The sequence below is a fragment of the Phyllopteryx taeniolatus genome, chromosome 2 (genome assembly GCF_024500385.1).
Source record: "Phyllopteryx taeniolatus isolate TA_2022b chromosome 2, UOR_Ptae_1.2, whole genome shotgun sequence".
NCBI lineage: Eukaryota > Metazoa > Chordata > Actinopteri > Syngnathiformes > Syngnathidae > Phyllopteryx > Phyllopteryx taeniolatus.
The window spans coordinates 14,765,094-14,787,091 of NC_084503.1; the positions used below are offsets into that span (position 1 = coordinate 14,765,094).

Genomic DNA, 21,998 nt, shown 5'->3' on the forward strand with positions numbered 1-21,998 from the left:
GTAGACTCAGAATTCCGTAGCTTGATTGTCTTTTTCAATGGCAAGGTTGATCGCCTTCAACTTGAAGGCTGGATTGGAAGCATTACATTTCATTTTTTGCATGATGGGAGTGTCTACTTAAGCAGCTCGAAATACTGATTTGAATGCTTCATTGTAACTGGATTTGGTTTAAAACGTTAATCAAAAAAATTCATGAGCAGTCAACACGAATGGAAAGCTCCTGGGATGGGGAACCAATACGTACATAAATAAGGCACATCATTGTTTGAACCACAGTGGTTAAAATCTGGGGGGAAATATGGCACTTTATATTCCAAACTAATATATAATATATAATAGTTTTTATATCAGGCATACAGTAGCTCTGTAGGCTAAAATAAATACCACGCATGTACTGTATTATCTACCTGAGAGAACATGCAAGTTGACCAAAACATGTATTGTATAATCAAAATTTTGTTTTGTGAGGTACATTAAGTTCATCCCATTTATCACTACGAGTCTGTAATTTGGCAAATGAAATTGGAGTAGCAGTTGAAAATGTAACAACTACAAAAGTCATGATGGGGTGTGTCTTTAAACAAACTGTTAAACTCTTTCTAAATTAGAAATAATATAAATAGGTCATTGTGTTCCCATGGGTTGCTATGTTACTTTCATAATCCTGTTCACATGTTATGGAACAAAGTCCAAGTTCGGATTCATGGCCATATTATGCCATATGTTCCATGCGGAATTATGTCCTGTGCATTTCTCTCAAACGACAAGTGTCAGCTGTGTACTGGCCAAGGTGTGGGACTGGTGGTAGTCATGCATGTTATTATCCATCCATCCATTTTTTCTATACCGCTTATCCTCAGTAGGATCGCTGGTGTGCTGAAACGCGTGCTAGTTGACTTTGGGCGAGAGGCAGGGTACACCCTGAACTGGTCGCCAGCCAAACGTAGGACACATACAGAATAGCCCAACATAGCAACCATTCGCACTCACATTCACACCTATGGACAATTTAGAGTCTTTAATTAAACTAACAATTTGGAATGTGAGAGGAAGCCGGAAGTATCGGGAGGAAACCACACAATATGGGAAGAACATGCAAACTCCACACAGGACGGCCGGAGCTCATATTCGGACCTCCAACCTCAGAACTGTGAGGTGGACATGCTTATAACCATTTGTCCTCTGTACTGCCGCATATTATTGTAACAAACAGAATTTTATGTTTACATTACACGCAAAAAGCTACATTTGAAAATTTTAATGAATTTGAATTTTAAAAAATCTACATTTTATTTAGTCTCATTCTCTACTCAGCGTGTAATGGATCTTATATGCAGTGGTGGATGAAAGTAAAATACACCAACTCTTTATGAAGTCATGCTTGCAGAAGAGTCAACATACAATTTATTAGAACTACAGTGCTGAACAAGCACAACAGAGGAAGGTCAATATACAGTTTCTATGATGTGTACAGTGCACTGATACTGAAATAAAATATCGGCGTTTTTAGTCAAATTTTTTGAGTTTTTAGTCAAATCTGGTCTCTGTTAAGTGTTCTTATATTTAGATGAGACTGCATATACTTGAGTTGACATGAAAATGAACTTATCATGGCCATAGGTGGGTAGAGTAGCCAAATATTGTACTTAAGTATGAGTACTGTTACTTGAAAGTAATATGACTAAAGTAAAAGTATAAGGTAGTCCTCTCACAAATTACTTGAGAAAGAGGAAGAAAGTACTCAGTGAAAAATCTGAGTAACTTCTGATTTATTTTTTAAATCAGAGCATGAACGTCAAATAAAAAACAAAAATCTAACTGTGCGTGTGTGTGTGCGCGCGCGTGCGTGCATGTGTGTGCACGTACATGTGTGTGAGGGAGATTAGCACATACCCCAAAAGATGTATGTTTTACATTTCCTTTTTATGACCATAAAATAGGACAAATGGGGGCTAATATGCACAGCCAAAACAACAACAAAAACATCAGCAATTTACTGCAAAGGGTTTTCTCAAGTTAGAAGTGAGCTGGAATATCCATGTTTGGGCAGACATCCATCCATCCATTTTCTGAGCCACTTCTCCTCACTAGGGTCGCAGGCATGCTGGAGCCTATCCCAGCTATCATCGGGCAGGAGGCGTGGTACACCCTGAACTGGTTGCCAGCCAATCGCAGGGCACATACAAACAAACAACCATTCGCACGCACAGTCACACGTACGGGCAATTTAGAGTCATCAATTCATGCATGTTTTTGGGATGTGGGAGGAAACCGGAGTGCCGGGAGAAAACCCACGCAGGCACGGGGAAAACATGCAAACTCCACACAGGCGGGTCCGGGGATTGAACCCGGGTCCTCAGAACTGTGAGGCTGACGCTCTAACCAGTCGTCCACCGTGCCGCCGTTTGGGCAGACAGTCCCAGACAAATACTACAATGCATGAAAGCTGTTGTTTTTCATTGTCTGAAATGTAAACACAGTCACGCGCTGTTGCCTCCTACGGGAACGACGACCATCCCGACATGACCACCACGTAGGCACGTCGATTAGGCGGGCTGTCATTTCTAGTGTTTATATCTATGCTCGTGAAGCCCTATAGAAGACGTTTGATTGGTGAACTCGAGTCAAACGTCACTAGCACTTACACTAGATTGGAGCAAACGGCGCCCGATGCGGAAGTCAGTCTAAACAGACCACACACGAAAAAAAATTTATCAGCAATAATTGATAAATAAAGTAGAGGATACCATGTAGATCATTGTAACGGAGTAAAAGTACAGTTTCTTCTTAACATAAATATTTGAGTAAAAGTGAAAGGTAGGCTGCATTAAAACTACTCTGACAAGTACAATTTATCCAAAATGCTACTTGAGTAAATGTAATGGAGTAAATGTAACGCGTTCCTACTCACCTCTGATCATGACTAAAAGTTCATTTTTACTGACAGGATAATTCGGAATCTGACTAAAACAGTTTTTTGTTGTTGTTCTTTTGTTTTGTTTTTTTACTAATGTATTTGAACTGAAATTGCAAGGGGTCTGTATGGATTCCATGGGCCTTGGGGAAAAAAATGTTTGTCAGCACTTAATCTGGAATCCCATTGTCATAGGAGCTAGCTGTCCTGGTTCAGAGTAAGTCTGCTTTGCTCTGTAGCTCCTGCTGTCAAATTACTGCCCTTATTTTCTCCTTTCCTGTTCATGAAAATAAAAAAGAGCTTGAGTACCCCTAATAGGCAGCAGAGGAAAGTACTTCCTTGGGAAAAGATATTATTAATCCAATATCTAAGAGCCACGAAGCCATTACTGTTTTGGGATGGATCTGCAAAGCCCTGGGCCTCCCTCCATCTGTGTGTAGTTGAGCAGAACATCTCATGTCATGCCATTTTGCTGTAAAATAATTGAAAATCCATATCTATAATTGCAGTGAACACACATTATACCAGTAGGACCATAGTGTTGCTGCTAGTGAGAACAAAATTGAAGCTCAGTCATAGAAGCAAATTACACATTATCCTTCTCCGTAACATATTTATGAATTTCTGTCTCCGCTGTAAAAACAACATCTGTACTTTACTTGCCATACTTACCAGGGGTTCCTGTAACTAAATAATTTGTTACTTTACACTGATAAATGAAGAGCTCTTTTTCAAAACAAGATAAAAGCCCAATATAAAAAACATCGACTGTATCTCTCCATTCATCCTGTAGACTCCATATCCTTTGTTGAACATCAGAATCAGAATCAGAATCATCTTTATATGCCAAGTATGTCCAAAAAACACACAAGGAATTTGTCTCCGGTAATTGGAGCCGCTCGAATACGACAACAGACAGTCAATTGACAGAGAACACTTTTGAGACATAAAGACATTGACAAAAAACAGTCACTGAGCAATAAAGGGTTGCTAGTTATCTGGTAATGCCGGTACATTTTATTTTTTATTTTTTGACAATTATGCAAAAAGATGCAAAGTCCTCTTGCACTTAGAGCAGTTCAAAAGACTAATATTGCAATGACCATTGTGCAAAGGGCACCGAGACTTCTAGCGAGTCGTGCGATAATCTGGGACAATGTTGATTGTGCAAATGTTGCAGATACTCCTCAATCAGTGTGCAAATGGAGCAGATGCTACTCTGGCATGAGTGGCCAGTATTGGTCAACAACAGATATGCAAATGGTGCAGCATGGCGAGACGACTATAGTGAGTGCACGAGTAATGTATAATTGGCCCCACAGAATCAGAATCAGAATCAGAATCATCTTTATTTGCCAAGTATGTCCAAAACACACAAGGAATTTGTCTCCGGTAGTTGGAGCCGCTCTAGTACAACAGACAGTCAATTTACAGAACACTTTGGAGACATAAAGACATTGACAAAAAACAACAACAAACAACAATTGTGCAAAAAGATGCAGAGTCCTCTAGCACTTAGAGCAGTTCGAATGGCTAATATCGCAATAGTCCGGTGCAATGACCATTGTGCAAAGGGCACTGAGACTTCAAGGAGTGTATGCGGTTTAAAGTGACGAGTAGTGCGATAATCTGGGACAATGGTTGTGCAAATGTTACAGATACTCCTCAATCAGTGTGCAAATGGAGCAGATGCTACTCTGGCATGAGTGGCCACTATATGCAAATAGTGCAGCACGGCGAGACAACTACAGTGAGTGCACGAGTAATACATAATTGGCCCCACAGAAATGTGACAACGAACTCAAGTCAAGAAATTGCCAGCATGTTGTAATGGAATTGTAGGTTAGGTGTTTCAGAAGTTGATTGCAAGAGGGAAGAAGCTGTTGGAATGTCTGCTAGTTCTAGTTTGAATTGATCGATAGCGCCTACCTGAGGGAACATGTTAAGACAGAGCCAATTAATTGTTTTAACAGGATACAATTACTGTTTGTTAAATTTGCATGTCTGGGTAAATACATTTCCTTTTTCTCAGAATCATAAAAAATGATCAATAGTGTATTGGAAAAGAATAATAAAATTGTTTGTATGGACAAACCTTTACAACTATTTACTTCAGGAGTCTAAGTCATTTTGTCATGTTTTGCAAAGCGGTGAGAATAACTTTTGTTGACGTATCATATATATCCAAACTGATGAAGGGCTAAATATACAGTGCATTAAAACACCTCATCCTGGGGACACAAATAAATACATTATTTGCTGCACATTATGTTGTTGAGGAAGAAGTGTTTTAGAATAACTTCCAGGGAACGAATCCTAATCAAGTCATCCACATGTAATAAAAATCACTAAGAAAAAAAATCTAAATTAAACTACTATATGCTCACATTTTACCATCATCAGCAACAAAAACATGAACTCTGTGAAAAACTGCTAAATAGTTCGTAGTTGGCATTAAAGCAGGAGTACATTTCAGATGCACCCACTAGGTGTCATATCCTGTTTTGTTTGCTTGTTTCCTGTGTGGAATTTTCTGTTGCGTTGCAGTCCCTGGGTGCTGGTCGGTGGGCGGAGTCTCCCGCGATGCAGCTGCTGGTGATTTGTCATCATGTATTTAAGCATCATCATGTATTTAAGCATGGGAGACGCAGGAGGAAAATGCTGAGAAATTGTATTTTGGTTGTTGCCATTGCCTTGCCAGCTTTGTTACATTCTCGCGCATTCCCACGTTCATTCCGTCCTGTCAGTAGCTATTTTCGTCTGCTGTTTTTCTGTTCTTGCTTCTCTTCCTTGTGTAGGTTAGAGTTTGTTCTCCAAGTTTCCTTTAGTGTTTTCCTCCTGTGGCTCCCTGTCCACCGTCCTTATTTAGGTACCGGTCCGTAGATGGTTTTCACGTTGACCTTCTGTCACGTCACTTTCTGTTCATAGTAATTGTTTTCACCTCAGCGTGCTCCCTTTGTTGAATAAAGTCTGTAAACCTGCATCTTCTGTTGTTTTGCTGTGGGGTCCAAATATATTATGTTTGACAATAACAGTAGGATTATATCAGTCATGTGTGCTGTTTGCTTGTTATTCACCACAGATGTCCACTGTTCTCACATAAAGCTGAAAAAATAAACTACTCCACATGCCAATGATTATAATTGCAAAATGAATTTCTACATGCCTACTGCCAAAGAAAATGTTTGAATGTCTGTTTTCTGCCTGCAACTCCCCACTCCATTTGGTGTGATCAAGTTGCACAAGCATACAAGCAGTAGAAGTGGCATAGTTTGAACAAAATCAACATACTGTAAATGTCACAGATAAATGACCTTTATGTGAAGTTGTGTGTCAAATATGACCCAAAAGCATGACATTGCTCATGCAAAAACACAAGGGCAAAACCCTTTTTTAGATTCCTGTCATAGACCACCATCGGGTCTCATAATGACTTGAGGGAACTGACCGATACATCATATGACCTTCATGATTCAGTGGCCCTGTGACAACATTTGTTTCTCAGCTTTAAAAGCCTCTTGACAACCTGTGGTTTCCATCACGTGGAGGGCACTTAGACATATATGTTGGAGGTATCTATGGGGACATGAAGAGTGGCGAGAGAGACTTAAAGTGGTACTGCCAACGTTCGGCATGCAAATCTTTTTCTTCCTCCAGTCACCGTCTGCGCTCTGATGGCAGAGTGTCCACAATCTGAGTGCTTTTACAGATGGATGAATGCATGCATGGTCTATTTTTTCTGACAAAAAAAAAACAGTACTGTATTTTTGCGATTGGGGACAAAAAGGAAGAGGAAAGGGTAACTTGCTTCAAAGAGCTAAAGCTCTTCAAGATACAGTATTGGTGTGTGTGTTCCGTTTCGTTTATTTGATATGGACATCACAAGAACATTGGACATACCAAATGCACTGCCTTAACTGTTTTAGCACGAGTCCTAATTCTCAACACTTTAAGCTTTTAAAAAAATATATATATAATACAAAGTAGATAAAACAAAGGATTATACATGCAGACAAGTCTATTAGTCTATATTTAAAGTCTATGTGTGTGCACATGTGTGTTTGTGCACGCGCGCCTCAAAGGATGAATAGGATGCGTGTGTGCATCTTTGCTCAGACAATTCCTCAGGCACAGCCGGCCACATCGACTTCATATGTCAATCCAGACCTTGCAGGTACAAGAGATACTGTAACCAACTTTCAATTTGGCTGAAAAACTCTAGGCACTCTTTGCTGGAAGCGTTTGCGTGTTCCATTTTACAGATATATGGCTTTGTGTATATGATGGAGATGTCAAAATTCTTTGCTCTCATCTCTCATAAACCAACTAATGGCAACTTTATGACCTCCTGCGCAATATAATGATATCCCATACAAGAGCTGTATCAAATATTTGCCCGTTACAAAGATACGAATGTTTGGTTATCATTGACATTATCAGAGAGGTAAAATTGTGTTTATTATTGTGGCTGCAGTTTGCAGTGGTGTAGAAGTATACTGCCTACACCTGAGAGATGTTTCTAATATAGTTGACTCTCATGTAATTAAGTGAGGTAACCAAATTATCACATATGACTCTCAGTATGATGCAGTACAGTGCTTCAGTGTAATTCACAACCACAATTATAACTGTAGCGACTATGGCCCGGTTGTCATGGCAACCCCAAGAACTGATAAACTGTTGCATTCCTGCATCCTGAACCTCAATCAGCCAGATTGTGAAGACACAGGAAACCTGGTTTATATCATATGACATTGTAAAACTGGTTGCAAATCTCATGACTGGCACAGCATGGTTGGGGGGGAGGGGAGTGATTGATGACTGTTGAACAATGGAACACGATCACCCCCCAACCCACCCCCACACCTCTCTGCCTGTGGACATTGAAATCCCACGTTTGTAATAAACAAAGATTTAGGAATATTCTGAATGTATGCCTTGATGTCTGTGTTGTTAATGTGTCAGTTTAAACGTTCGGCTAGGAGACTTTGACAACTGTCCTCTTGATTTGAAGCCAAACAGTACGAATTGAGAAAGTATATTGAACAATTCGTTGATTTGCCAAGACTACAGTTGAGACAATCATTCGACATGCTTGATCTCTGAATAAGAGTACAAAGTTGGGAGTATTTTAGATTAATGTGATTTTCAAACCCAATTTTTTTATGGGCCAAATTATAGACTAAATTCAAGTCGATGGGCTTGGTCTTCTCCACTTCCCCTGTGCCTTAGACACGCCCGCTGGGTATTTAACCCTTGGCTTCCGCCTTTTCTCGCTCTTGGTTCTTGGCTGTCTGTTCTTTGATCCTCAGCTATGGGGCAGCTTCGGCCAGCCCTCCCCCTCCCCCCCCCCCCCCCTTTCTTCGAACTACCTGGGATGGCGACTCAGCTTCCCGGCCTCTACTTGTCCAGGCAATCAGAGAACCTGCTACTAAAAGTACAAGTTATGCTTCCAGCCAAGCGTGAGCTCTCTGATTTACCAGCGGGTCCACGAAAAAGGCCGGAAGACAAACGGTCGCATTCTCCCATAAAACGCGTGAAGAACAACTTATTTTTTCGTTTTTCCGTCTGTTTTGTTTTCCCTTTTTTAATCCTTTTTCCTCGACTGAAGCTGCTTCTTTCCCTCCTGAAATTCTCAGCCAGACCATCCCCAGGGCCAACTGATCTACTTTCAAAAGAAAGATTTTTTTTTTGGTGAACGTACTGAACTGAATCAGTTAATAAAATGATTCGTTCTTTGAGCTTGGCCGGCGCCATGACTGAGTCGGCTGGGAGCGGGAACGGAACTACTATCGCGTTCTGTCACTCACTTCCTAATCTTCAGCGAATGACCAATGAGCAGCTAGAGTGCAGGCGGGGACGGGACTTCACGAAACGTACTGCCATGTGATTTTCGATTCGCCGGCGTAACTCACATCGCCGAATTACCAATGAGCAGCCAGCATCAGGCAGCACCACGCAGGCGGCTGAGGGTCAAGCTGAATGTACTACTGATGTACTGATGAGCTGGAAGTTAACTGAATGTACTGTTAGCCACGATTGATACGTTCGTTGAAATTCTTCGTTCGCAATCCCTTAGCCAAGAGTGATTCGTTCGTAGAACTTCATTGCGATCCGCTAAGGGGCGACATAATAGAACGTATGCAGTGAACTGTTCTGCCATGACTGATTCATGCGGAAGTTCACTGCGAACTAGTACGATGAGTGATTCGTTCGCGCAAGGAACGACGTACTGCGCAGTGAATGTACTCATGAGTGATTTTAACCGTTCGTCCTTACGTCCTCACGGGGATAGCTTTCACTGGCAGCCGTTTCCTCAACCTAACGGCTAATGTTGAGTCAGTCAAGCACATCAAAACAAGCACACACAGCAGGGAGTGGGTCGGACGGTGTCTCCATAATCTTAACAGACTACTACTATAAAGTCATGAGAGGACAGGAGACCAACATGCGAGTTAGATTTGCCAGTGCAAGTCAAGCTGAAGCGGCAGCAGTAGGAAGTTTAAGGGCGGAAATTTGTTTGGAAAGATTAGTAAAAACAAATTAAATAACATGTATATATTTACACATGGCGGCACGGTGGCCGACTGGTTAGAGCGTCAGCCTCACAGTTCTGAGGACCCGGGTTCAATCCCCGGCCCCGCCTGTGTGGAGTTTGCATGTTCTCCCCGTGCCTGCGTGGGTTTTCTCCGGGCACTCCGGTTTCCTCCCACATCCCAAAAACATGCCTGAATTGGAGACTCTAAATTGCCCGTAGGCATGACTGTGAGTGCAAATGGTTGTTTGTTCCTATGTGCCCTGCGATTGGCTGGCAACCAGTTCAGGGTGTACCCCGCCTCCTGCCCGATGACAGCTGGGATAGGCTCCAGCACGCCCGCGACCCTAGTGAGGAGAAGCGGCTCAGAAAATGGATGGATGGATATTTACACATACATATTATCTCTGTCTACTACAATTAGTGTTGTTGAGTATTATCACTGTAATACTGATTTGCAATTCAACTATACTTTTATATCAAAACTTGTTTGTCGAGTGTTGTTTTCTTATTGTTTGCATTTCAGTGTAACAAAACTCATTTAACAACCAGACATTTACACATGCACTTTATTTCTTGATTTGACAGACATGCGTGGTTGAGGTCGATCAGGCCTACAAGGAAATACATATTATATTAATTGCATATAAATGTATATTAAAATGCTATACATAAACAGGGAAGTGATTCACAAAAGTGGGATTTTTTTTTAAAAAAAATTCAGTTTTGATCAGCTGCGCCAAAGGAGAACTGCAACCTATTGTCACTCATTCTGAGTTTTCGGAAAATGACCAATGAGCAGCCAGTGTCAGGCAGCGCCGCTGAGGCGGGGGAGGGACTGAATTGAACTGAATGTACTGATGAACTAAAAGTGAATTGAATGTACTGTCAGCCACGAGTGATTCTTTCGTTCAACTTCTTCGTTCGCGATCCGCCAAGGAGAGACGTACTAGTACGTATGCAGTAAACTGATTCGGACAGAAGTTCACACCAAACTAGTACGATGAGTGATTCTTTCGCGCAAGGGACGACATATTATGCAGTGAACGCACTCATGAGTGACTAACCATTCGTTCACACGGTTAGCTTTTCACAAGCATCCGTTTCGCCAAGCTAACGGCTAATGTTAAGTCAGTCAGGCGCATGAAAACAAGCAGAGATACAATTTGTTTAAATTTTAAACTGAATTTTAAATTATTTTGTTTAAATAATAATAATAATATAGCCTTTCTCAAGACACTCAAAGGTGGGTGAGCAGGAAGCCCCGGCGTCAACGAGGCTTTCCAACGCGATGGAATGCAGTGTCGCCGGCCGGCGGCAGCCAACGTGAATGTAGAGGAGACGTGGAACGATATGTGCGGTAGTTGAGCTCGCCGCACGGATCTCGACCAAAGCGGAGTGTTCGAGAGCTTGCTGAGAGAAAGATAGGTAGGTGGTTTTTTTTTTTAAATCTCCCCGCCTTTCCTCGTTTACAATACATGACAATAACAACGCATAGACCTTAGATGGACGTGGTGAGTGAACGTGAACCTCAGGGCTGAATCATTAACCGAATGAGGAAGCACTTGATAGTGAAAAAGAACTGAACAATTCAGTGAACGAATCTTTTGAACTAATCTTTTTAATGAACTTATTCTAGTGAGTCATTATACTCAAAAGAACTGCTGTGCCCATCACAAGTAACAAGCAGTGGCAGATAAAACTGGTCAATTGATCATTTGTTCAACTCAGATGGGCCAGCAGCCAACTTTTATAGTGATGGCTCCGAGGGCTGTCTCTCTCTCTCTCTCTCTCTGAAAGCGTACAAGAGGAAAGATTGCAGTGGAAAAAGGGGACTTTCAACCATTAAAACGTGCACTTGCGCAAGTGCGACGACGAAATTTTTAATCGCACAGGCTGAAAAAAAGGTCGCTGATGCGACCACTGTAGTCGCAGTCTCAAACCCTGTATACTGTATTCAGTTTTTAAATTGAATGAAATTAAATTAATCATGCATTAGAAGTCACAGATCAATACACAAAAAGATTATGTGATAAAGAGTATAATCACAGCGGCACAGTGACCTACTGGTTAGCACATCTGCCTCACAGTTCTGAGGACCGGGGTTCAAATACCGGCCCCGCCTGTGTGTGTCATGAACGGAACAGAGGATAGGACCCAAAAATGACTCCAAAACAAATGGACAGTTTAAAAAAAGAGAGGTTTAATATACGGGCAGAGGTTGGTACACAGGCAGGCAATCCAAAAAAGACAAGAGTAGCCAAAAACATGAGGCAAAAAGGTGAGGTCAATAATCGGGACGGGGTCTCGTCTTACTGTGAGTCTTTGACGTGGAAACAAGGAATGCTGGAACGCGACGACAAGGTACAACGAACTGACGATGAGAAAGAATGAGACACAAGGTTAAATGCAAGGTGTAATTAGGGTGAACGAGGCACAGGTGGTGAAGATTCTCTCAGGAGCAGGTGTGTATAAAACAGGGGGAAGACAAAAACCGGAACACACACCCAGGACAGTGTGGAGTTTGCATGTTCTGCCCATGCACTCCGGTTTCCTCCCACATCCCCAAAACATGCATTAATTAAAGACTCTAAATTGACCGTAGGTGTGAATGTGGGTGCGAATGGTTGTTTGTTTGTATGTGCCCTGCGATTGGCTGGCGACCAGTTCAGGGTGTACCCCGCCTTTCGCCCGAAGATAGCTGGGATAGGCTCCAGCACGCCCGCGACCCTAGTGAGGATAAGCGGAACGGAAGATGAATGAATGAATATTATAATTAATTCTGCTCGGCCTCAATTGGTTTGTGTGTTTCTTCAGTTCCATAATGGTGTTGTTGGTATTTACTGGCCCGTTGGTTCTGCAGGCCTTTATTCCAATAGTGAATAGTGGTCACTCCACATTTAAGCACAGCACATTTTACCACTAAACCTTAAGGGAATAAGATGTTCTTGCAAAGCTGCACTTGCTAGATTGCACCCCCTGACACCGCCAATCACTCTTTGAAACAGAATATCTCACATGCCCATCATGCTTTCCCCCTGTGTAAAATATGTGGAACAGTTTGAATGATGAGGGCTACCCTGGGGACTGTTCACTCTGCCGGGATAAAACATGTTCTGGGGAGTTTCTTATGCTACTAGTTCACAGGACAAGGGGTGCTGCAAAGCTATTCTCTTTTTTTTTTTTTTTTTTTTTCAAATCAGATTAATAGATTACTGATAAAAATTGAAACTTTAACTCCCATTTGATTTGCTGGACTGTATTTTCTTCCTGGTTTGTAATTTTGTACCTGTCATTTAAAAAAATCAAAATAATAATACCATCCCACATTCTGCAGATTTTACACATACGGTAATTGCTGCTAACGTCCCATCAGAATCCTGTTTTTAATTTAAACTCTCTTCTAGGGCGTCTCCTTTGTTAGATCGTTTTCAGGGTTATCATTCTTTCCTTACGCTTTTTTAGACCGCTGATTTTGCGACATGCTGTGCTGAGCAGCAGTGGAGTTGAGAAATACAAATAGCCTTGAATATGAGCAGGGGTTTTGGATGGCGCCATCCCTGAGAGCAAACCCCTACAGACTTCTGTTACAATACATGAATATAGCAATGTCCACTAAACCCGGTTCATAATAACAAATCAAGTCAGAAGATCTAGATTTTTATGGATGCTGAATGAACATATTTGTCACTCCCTCATCACGTTAGAGCTTCTCAGAGCATCTGGATGTAACAGGATTACATTGAATTGACAATGACATCCACTTCAGTGATATGTATGTAGGATTATGCAAATATTCATGCGCAAGCACAAACACAGATGGTGGATCATCCAGGTTTGATTCACCTTACCGTCTTTTTCTGTACCTTCATTACTTCCATTGTTCCATTGTAAAAACAATTCATAGAGCTTTGCATTTGGGTTTGCTTGTCCATCTGTAGTAGGCTTCATGGTTAATGTCTCTCTGAGAGAGAGATACACACAGTATTAGGGCGGTCGCCATCGAATCTTTTTAGAATTGATTATCATTCAGATATTTCATCGAGTACTCAAGGAATTGCCAACCACCCACACCATGCATTTTATTCTCATTTACGAGGGCTGGCCTTCTATACTTAAACTGCATATGTTGGTACTGAATGTATGGTATAAACTCTGTTTGAGACAACAAAATCAGTCTTTGCGCAATGATTAGCTAGATCCATAAAAATAATTCACTTTTTCAAAGTTTGAATCACAAAATGTTCTTCAACATGGTATCATTACCCTGTCCTTTCAAATCAATATGATGTTAACATATGTCAGTCCAATGACATAATGTCCATATGATGCCTGTCTATTCTTACAGACTTCTTCCTTTTCCCATAAATGCAGTATCATCTGACATCAGACAAGATGATATGACATCTGTCTAATGTATCATGTACACACAAAGTAAACATCTCGGATGCCTCAATACACAGGTAAGATACTATAACTTTAAAGAAGGCATGCAATTGTTTCCCAATTTAAAACACATCAGAATCAGAATCAGAATCATCTTTATTTGCCAAGTATGTCCAAAAACACACAAGGAATTTGTCTCCGGTAGTTGGAGCCGCTCTAGTACGACAACAGACAGTCCATTTACAGAACACTTTGGAGACAGAAAGACATTGACAAAAAAAAACAGTCACTGAGCAGTAAAGGGTTGCTAGTTATCTGGTAATGCTGGTACTTTTTTTTTTTTTTTTTTGACAATTGTGCAAAAAGATGCAGAGTCCTCTAGCACTTAGAGCAGTTTGAATGACTAATATATATAACATATATATTATTATATTATAACATATATATATAACATCTCAAGTACCATCACAACATTTCTGTGACATGCTTTTGTCAAAATACAAGAATCAAGAATACAGCACAGTATATTTATGCCTTGCTTCGGTTTGGCTGTTTTGAATGGGCGGTCCTGTATCATGTAAATGAGTCTCTCCCCATAACACCCTTCCACCCATCCCATACCAACCCCATACAGAGGGGCAAATGCTGAGTATGGCTTTGGTAACCATGACGAGGGCTGGCAGCGCTAGGGCATTGCGATTCACAACACATTCTCAAGCAGTCTAAAGATGAAGTAAAAGCATCATTTGTGTTTTCAACAGTGGAGATTTGATCCGTGCATGTGGCGAGTACAGAAGAGTCTTCAGCAAAAACAAATACCTCACAAATTGTGAAATCATAATTTGCCAAAATTAGCAAAGACTCGGAAATAATCAGTTAACAAAATATTTACTTGGTTGTGTAATTTCACACGTGAATGGGTGGGCAGGTACTCCAGAGACCCAACTACTGTACAGTATTTGTACACAAATAATTAAAAAGTGCCTTTTCTATAAAATGTCCCCATGAATTGATTACCTAGACTGTACAAAAGCAGTTGCAGTCCTGTTTTTCACTTCACGACTCACTTCCACTTAATGCCAGCCTCTAGAAACGGTGAATACTTCATCTGCCTGTTAACGAGCACCTCTATCACCCCATACATGTAAGCTCCCACCCATTAGCTGAGAACTCCCTGTGTTTTGAAGGACAGGAGGCCAAGGCCAGAGCTCCCCAGTCCAAAAGCCTGGATTAGTTTTTAATCCTTGCAGGTATTTCTTTTCCCCCCCTGCCACCACTGCTTTTCAGGAATCTGCTTACGGTATGACTTTTCAAAGGGAGGAGAGTTGAACAGAGAGATGTGGGAGTCCTCACTGGAGTAGATGGCTTTAAGAAAAGAGGAGAGAAAGCCATGCAATATCTGTCCTGTATTATTCAAGTTAGGATGTTGTACACCGTCCGCTAAACTTTTCCATGATAATATTCGGACAGTCCAGAGACCTTTTTTTTTTTTTTTTTTTTTTTTTGCAACTAAAGGTAACCAGAATGTTATTGAACACCATGAAAAACATAAACAAACTTGAGCCAGTAAACTCATAGCTTTGGAGGACAAGCTCCAAACATTGTTTTATTTACAAGTCAGTTATTTCCACAATATGAATATTTAATTTGACCTAATTATGAATGATAATTTAGCTTAAGTAATTGCAGTGCCCATATCTGTTGTTTACATGTTGCATGTGTTTAACTGAACATGGTTAAGGTCATCCACTTAAAATCAACCACAATCCTCTGATCTTTAGTTTAGATTATGCCCACAGTATCTGAATGTAAACTGTTTTAATCGCATGCGAGTGCTTCATATACTGTAAAAGTCAAGCTTTTGCTTTCCCCAAATGGGCTTCACAGCAGGCCTAGACTGACATCCTTTGATGAGCATACAATAATTATGTTCATCACCGCATAACCATCTCACTAATTACCGTGTCATAATCACTGCCATCTAGGAATTCAACGCTGAGTCCTCATTTGCACAGGGTGAAATAATATGCTTGCCTGATGCAACCGGAATTTCCAAATCAGTACACACAAATAATTCCTTTGTCTAAAAGTAGTAACTGTTAAAATGGGACGTGGTGCAAATGTCACACAGACTAACGGGTTTATAAGGATACATGTCCTTATGGCACTTTACCAATTTCCCCTGTTAGAGCAGACCAGAAAAGGCAGCAGAACTAGTGTTGGATTGCTGCATTGCATCCGCTCCCCAAGGAAGAATGATCTTCCAGGCTCTGTGTGTGTATGTGAGTGTGTGTAAGCGAGCCTCTGTGTGTATGACTGTGTGAGAGAAAGAGTGAGAGAGCGAGCGTAAAGGTGCTCAATATTCAAAGATCGCGCCGTGGTATGGGGTTCACATTGTTGGCCTTTCTTTAAAAAGTTGCACAATTCATACAACTATTGTTTTTCATGTGTCTATATAATTTACCTTCTGCTTGTGAACACCCTTGAATCATGGTGAAACTTTGGTGACAAATGGTCTATATCCCTCTCAATTTAAGAAAGGCAATAGCGTTAGATTGTACTTTTCTTTGTATTGAGACTGTTTCAGACATTGTAGTGTAGCTCAATTTGATCGACCTTTCGGAGATCCAGTTTAAACTAAATATGAAAACATACGGCACGGTCGACGACTGGTTAGAGCGTCTGCCTCACAGTTCTGAGGACCCAGGTTCGATCCCCGGCCCCGCCTGTGTGGAGTTTGCATGATCTCCCCATGCCTGCGTGGGTTTTCTCCGGGCACTCCGGTTTCCTCCCACATCCCAAAGACATGCATGGTAGGTTGATTGACAACTCTAAATTGCCCGTAGGTGTGAATGTGAGTGCGAATGGTTGTTTGCTTATGTGTGCCCTGCGATTGGCTGGCAACCAGTTCAGGGTGTACCCCGCCTCTTGCCCGATGATAGCTGGGATAAGCGCCAGCACGCCCGCGACCCTAGTGAAGAGAAGCTGCTCAGAAAATGGATGGATGGACTATTAATGTGAATACCAGCAATTTTGGACGAGCGTAGTTATTGTCTGTTATTTGAATCTAACAATTAGATTAAATAAATACATTATTATCTAACTGCTTATATTTGTTTATTTTCTTTATAGTACTCATGGGTATTTTTTGGTACAAATATATGAGTTTTAGCAACAGTAATTCTCATTAGGTCATTTCAAATCATTTTAAATATTACTTCATCATATACAGTATGTGACACAATCAAATAGATGATAATTGTTGAAAGGATACAATAGTCTGTTATGACCCAAGGGACTTATTAAGCACTGTGAACCATTCCATTTCCAGTGAGCTGTAACTTTCTCAGCGAGGATACCGAATGCATTGTAATGTCTTATTGAAGAACCCTGTTACCACAAATGTATTGTTTATGACGTAGCCTTAAAAACAATCCTTTCTCAATCATTTAAACAGGGGTGTCAAACTCATTTTTGTCACGTGTCACATGACTGTGAAACCAGTAAATGTATAATCGCCTCATCATATTACATATTATATTACATACAACTGTGGTCTAGTGGTTAAAAATTGTCACCTGCCACCGTAGGGACCCCGGTTCAAGACACTGACCAGCAGAAAGAATGTTGGCAAAAAACTACACGTCATCTTGAGAGGAGGCGGCAAAAAAAGGACCATACATACCCCAAACCCATGGCACTGGTGTCCTTGAGCAAGACACCGATACCCTGAAGCGCTCTTCGGGCGCTTAATTTCCCCCCTGCTCAAGTGTGTGCCACTAACAAGTGTGTGTATTTGCTCTATTCAATACTGTCAACTGCAGGGGAAAAACCTCATGTGCATGTGTTCATGACAAGAAAAGATGGTTCTTCTTGTTCTTCTACAGTATACACAAAAATAATTATGGACAACTAAGAAAACATGAATCAGAATCATCTTTATTTCCCAAGTATGTCCAAAAACACACAAGGAATTTGTCTCCGGTAGTTGGAGCCGCTCTAGTACGACAACAAACAGTCAATTTACAGAACACTTTGGAGACAGAAAGACATTGACAAAAAAAAAATAATAATAAATAAACAGTCACTGAGCAGTAAAGGGTTGCTAGTTATCTGGTAATGCCGGTATATTTATTTATTTATTTTATTTTATTTTTTTTATTGTGAAAAAAGATGCAAAGTCCTCTAGCATTTAGAGCAGTTCGAATGACTAATATTGCAATAGTCCGGTGCAATAAAGGTGAAGTAAAGGAAAACAAATTTACTTTGTGGTTTGGTAATAAAAAATGCTTCCAATCTCTTAAAGTTAAAAGTGAAGACAATTTTCAATTTTGGAACAGAACAGCAAGAAACATTAAGTAGATGCACACGATTTTCCTTTGTGGGCCACATAAAATGATCTGGTGGGCCGCATCTGGGCCCCGGGGCTTGAATCTGACACCTGTGATTTAACCCAACAGTTTGTGAATCTGTCTGTTCATTGACATATGCAATGTAAACAGTCTATCCATCTATCCATCCATTCTCTGAACATCTTCTCCTCACTAGGGTCGTGGGTGTGCTCAGAATCAGAATCATCTTTATTTGCCAAGTATGTCCAAAACACACAAGGAATTTGTCTCCTGTAGTTGGAGCCGCTCTAGTACAACAGACAGTCAATTTACAGAACACTTTGGAGACATAAAGACATTGACAAAAAACAACAACAAACAACAATTGTGCAAAAAGATGCAGAGTCCTCAGTTCGAATGGCTAATATCGCAATAGTCCGGTGCAATGACCATCCCAGCCGAGTGGGCAAGAGGCAGGGTACACCCTGAACTGGTCGCCAGTCAATCGCAGAGCACAAAAACAAACAACCAGTCACACTCACATTCACACCTATGGACAATTTAGTCTAGTCGTTTAATCTACGCAAACAGGCTTAATAGAAGAAAAATAAGAAATGTTTTTCATTTACAGTCGTTTCCATGTTTGTCAGTATAGGGCACTTCTTTAACTGGCTAAATTCCATTTCATGTCACAATTCTCGGCAGCATGACTCGGGAGACGTCGGCTTTCCCCACACACATAAAGAGTTTTGCTCATAAATATTGAACACGATAATTATTCAAGATTGTTGGCTCAACCTGTTTCGGACCCAAAAATCGGGACAAATCGACAATCTTATAGGTAGTGTTGTACCTGAATGAGTTCAATGAAGGAAAGTTCATGAACTAGTTCATATTGTGGGCAAACGTGAGCTTAACTGAGTTCATTTCTGCCTGATGAATGTTATTAAAAACAGGCTCATTCTGGCATCCTTGAAAGCTTTTCGAACAGTTCATTTTCATTCAAGAGTGTGAGGTTTTGTTTCGGGACTTCCAGGACAAATCTCATCTGAACACACTATATACGAATCGTCATGTCTGGGACAAGTGCCGTATTGGCAGCTGATTCAGTGCGGCCACCTTTCATGTTTACATGCGCGAGGTGCGTTCAGGGACTCTCCATAAATGGCAGCAAATGTGTTCTTTGTTAGGAAAATTATTATTTGTATCAGAATGCTTTCGTTAAAACACTGTACGATTGTCATTATATGGGATTTATTTGGTTTTGTAATATAAGACCAGATAAGATATATATTTTGTTAACATAGTAAGCTAGAGCTGCTAGGAATGCAAAGTCATCAATCTAATTTCACCATAATTCCTGTCATAATTTGTTGTGTATTTTTGTTTGCATATTACAGACAAAAGTCCTGTTTGTGTTTTAATTCCTCCTTAACAAAAAACACAATTCAAGCTGTTTCCTCATGTTTTTGAGAATGTACGGTGAAAGCTGCAGCGGGCTACTAGTGTGGACTGAATGGGTGGCCACAATGGGAAAATAAAATGGCAGTATTTTGATGGTAATAGCCCATCATCAAATAGTTTCTATTTGTTATTTAAACTTCCGTTGACAAAATCTGATCATTCCAGAATTGGCTGCTGTTGTTTACTGGCGCTGTGGCGCAATGCAGGCAGAGAATGGGACTGATGTATTTCCGGGTCACAGATATACAATATGACTAGATCCTATTCCAAAATACATGCCTACGTGGCGGCCATGTTAAATGCGGGGTATTGACGTGGCGGCCATATCATGATGGTTATATCTATTGTCTATCATGCCGTAGAGCGCAGTGCAGAGAGCGAGAGAGCGGCATGGCAGCAATGTTAACAAAAACAAAACAAGTCTCTGGAGTCTGGAACATGCTATTTCTGGTACTGTAACATTTTTATGTCAAGCCATTCGCCTTTGGCAACGAATCTGGAACTAGGAAGAACACTAACTCCTTGCGGCTCATAAAAGTGACTTGCCTCTGATGTGTACTCTACGTCAACAATGCTACCATGACCAAGCACCGGTGTGGTGCATATCGTCCCACCGGGAGGAGACCCCGGGGACGACCCAGGACACGCTGGAGAGACTACATCCTTCGGTTGGCCTGGGAATGCCTCGGGATCCCCCTGGAAGAGCTGGATGAAGTGGCTGGGGAGAGGGAAGTCTGGGCGTCCCTGCTAAAGCTACTGCCACCGCGACCCGACCTCGGATAAGTGGTAGGAGGGACATTTATTTACAATAACGTTTCAGGCCATGAAAAAAAAATTACATAAAAAGTTTGGGTGCATATGGCCTAAAAAAAAGGGGGGTCTTTTTAAGATGTGGGACCTGGAAGGTGTGTTCCAACACACTCCTCAGCCTCCCTGGTAAGGTCTATTCAAGGGTTATGGAGAGGAGGGTCTGTCAGGAACTCAAATCTCAGATTCAAGAGGAGCAGTGTGGTTTTCGTCCTAGCCGTGAAACAGTGGACCAGTACCCAGTAGGGTCTTCGAGGGTGCATGGGAGTTCGCCCAATCATTGTGTTTTGTGGACTTGGAGAAAGCGTTCGACCGTGTCCCTCGGGGAGTCCTGTGGGGTGTGCTCCGGGAGTATGGAGTACCGGACCCCCTGATACGGACAGTATGACTGGTATCAGAGTTTGGTCCGGATTGGCGGGAGTAAGTCGGCTTCGTTTGCAGTGACAGTTGGACTCGGCCAAGGCTGCCCTTTGTCACCGATTCTGTTCATTACCATTTACGAGAGAAGTTCTAGGCACAGCCAAGGCTGTTTGGCAACGTCAGTGTTACATCTCTGCTTTTTTCAGATGATGTGGTTCTGATGGCTTCATCAAGTTGTGACCTTCAACTCTCACTGAAGTGGTTCGCAGCCGAGTGTGTAGCGGCTGGGATGAAAATCAGCAACTCCAAGTCTGAGACCATGGTCCTCAGTCAGAAAAGGGTGGAATGCCCTCTCTGGCAGATCTTGCGATACAAGCCACCGAAATGAGTTTCCTCCACAGTGTGTACAGGCTCTCCCTTAGAGATAGGGTGAGAAGCTTGGTCATACAGGAGGTGCGCAGAGTGGAGTCACAATGAATGAGAGAAGCCGCTTTCATTGGCAGTGAATAAAGTCAGCTGTGTTCACTCACATGAGGCGCGGAATGCCCCTCTTTTAAGTACGCTGGCAGCGCTCATCTAGGAAATTGCAAACACCCGCCTCCTCACAGAGTTACGCCAAGCACAGCGTTAGACATGCATTCGTCACGAAAATTACTAAAATTATTAAAAAACAGGCTTAATTACTAGTCAATCCCCCATTATTAATTGCCTTGCAACTGACTGGCAACTAGTCCAGCTCATTGAACATGCACAAATCGCACTCCACAAATGCAATGCTGTCATGCAGCAACCAACTCCACAAATATGGCATATACTCATTATGCTGAAGATGCTTCCCTGAGGTTTTATTTTACACTAAATGACAAGACAGCTACAGTTAAGAATTTAGGGCACCCATTCATCCATCCATTTTCTGAGCCACTTCTCCTCACTAGGGTCGCGGAGCCTATCCCAGCTATCATCGGGCAGGTGGCAGGGTACACCCTGAACTGGTTGCCAGCCAATCGCTGGGCACATACAAACAAACAACCATTCGCACTCACATTCACACTTACGGGCAATTTAGACTTGTCAATTAACCTACCAAGCATGTTTTTGGGATGTGGGAGGAAACCGGAGTGCCCGGAGAAAACCCACGCAGGCACGGGGAAAACATGCAAACACCACACAGGCGGGGCCGGGGATTGAACCCCGGTCCTCA

General features: G+C 41.6%; 1 protein-coding gene across 5 annotated transcripts in view; it reads left to right on the forward strand.

Annotated features, from left to right (window-relative positions):
• Positions 1 to 10,287: 10,287 nt before the first annotated feature.
• The window catches only part of LOC133472043 (guanylyl cyclase-activating protein 2-like), a 47,356-nt gene continuing 35,645 nt past the window's right edge, over positions 10,288 to 21,998 (forward strand). The window contains exons 1-3 of one of the 5 annotated variants that reach the window (XM_061762371.1): positions 10,288 to 10,401; positions 10,686 to 10,877; positions 13,798 to 13,912. The gene's annotated coding sequence lies outside the window, so the exon portion shown is untranslated. Of the gene's footprint in view, positions 10,402 to 10,472; positions 10,878 to 13,797; positions 13,913 to 21,998 lie in introns of those variants that run through there. The other 4 variants (XM_061762380.1, XM_061762357.1, XM_061762387.1 and 1 more) reach the window with 4 other exon arrangements.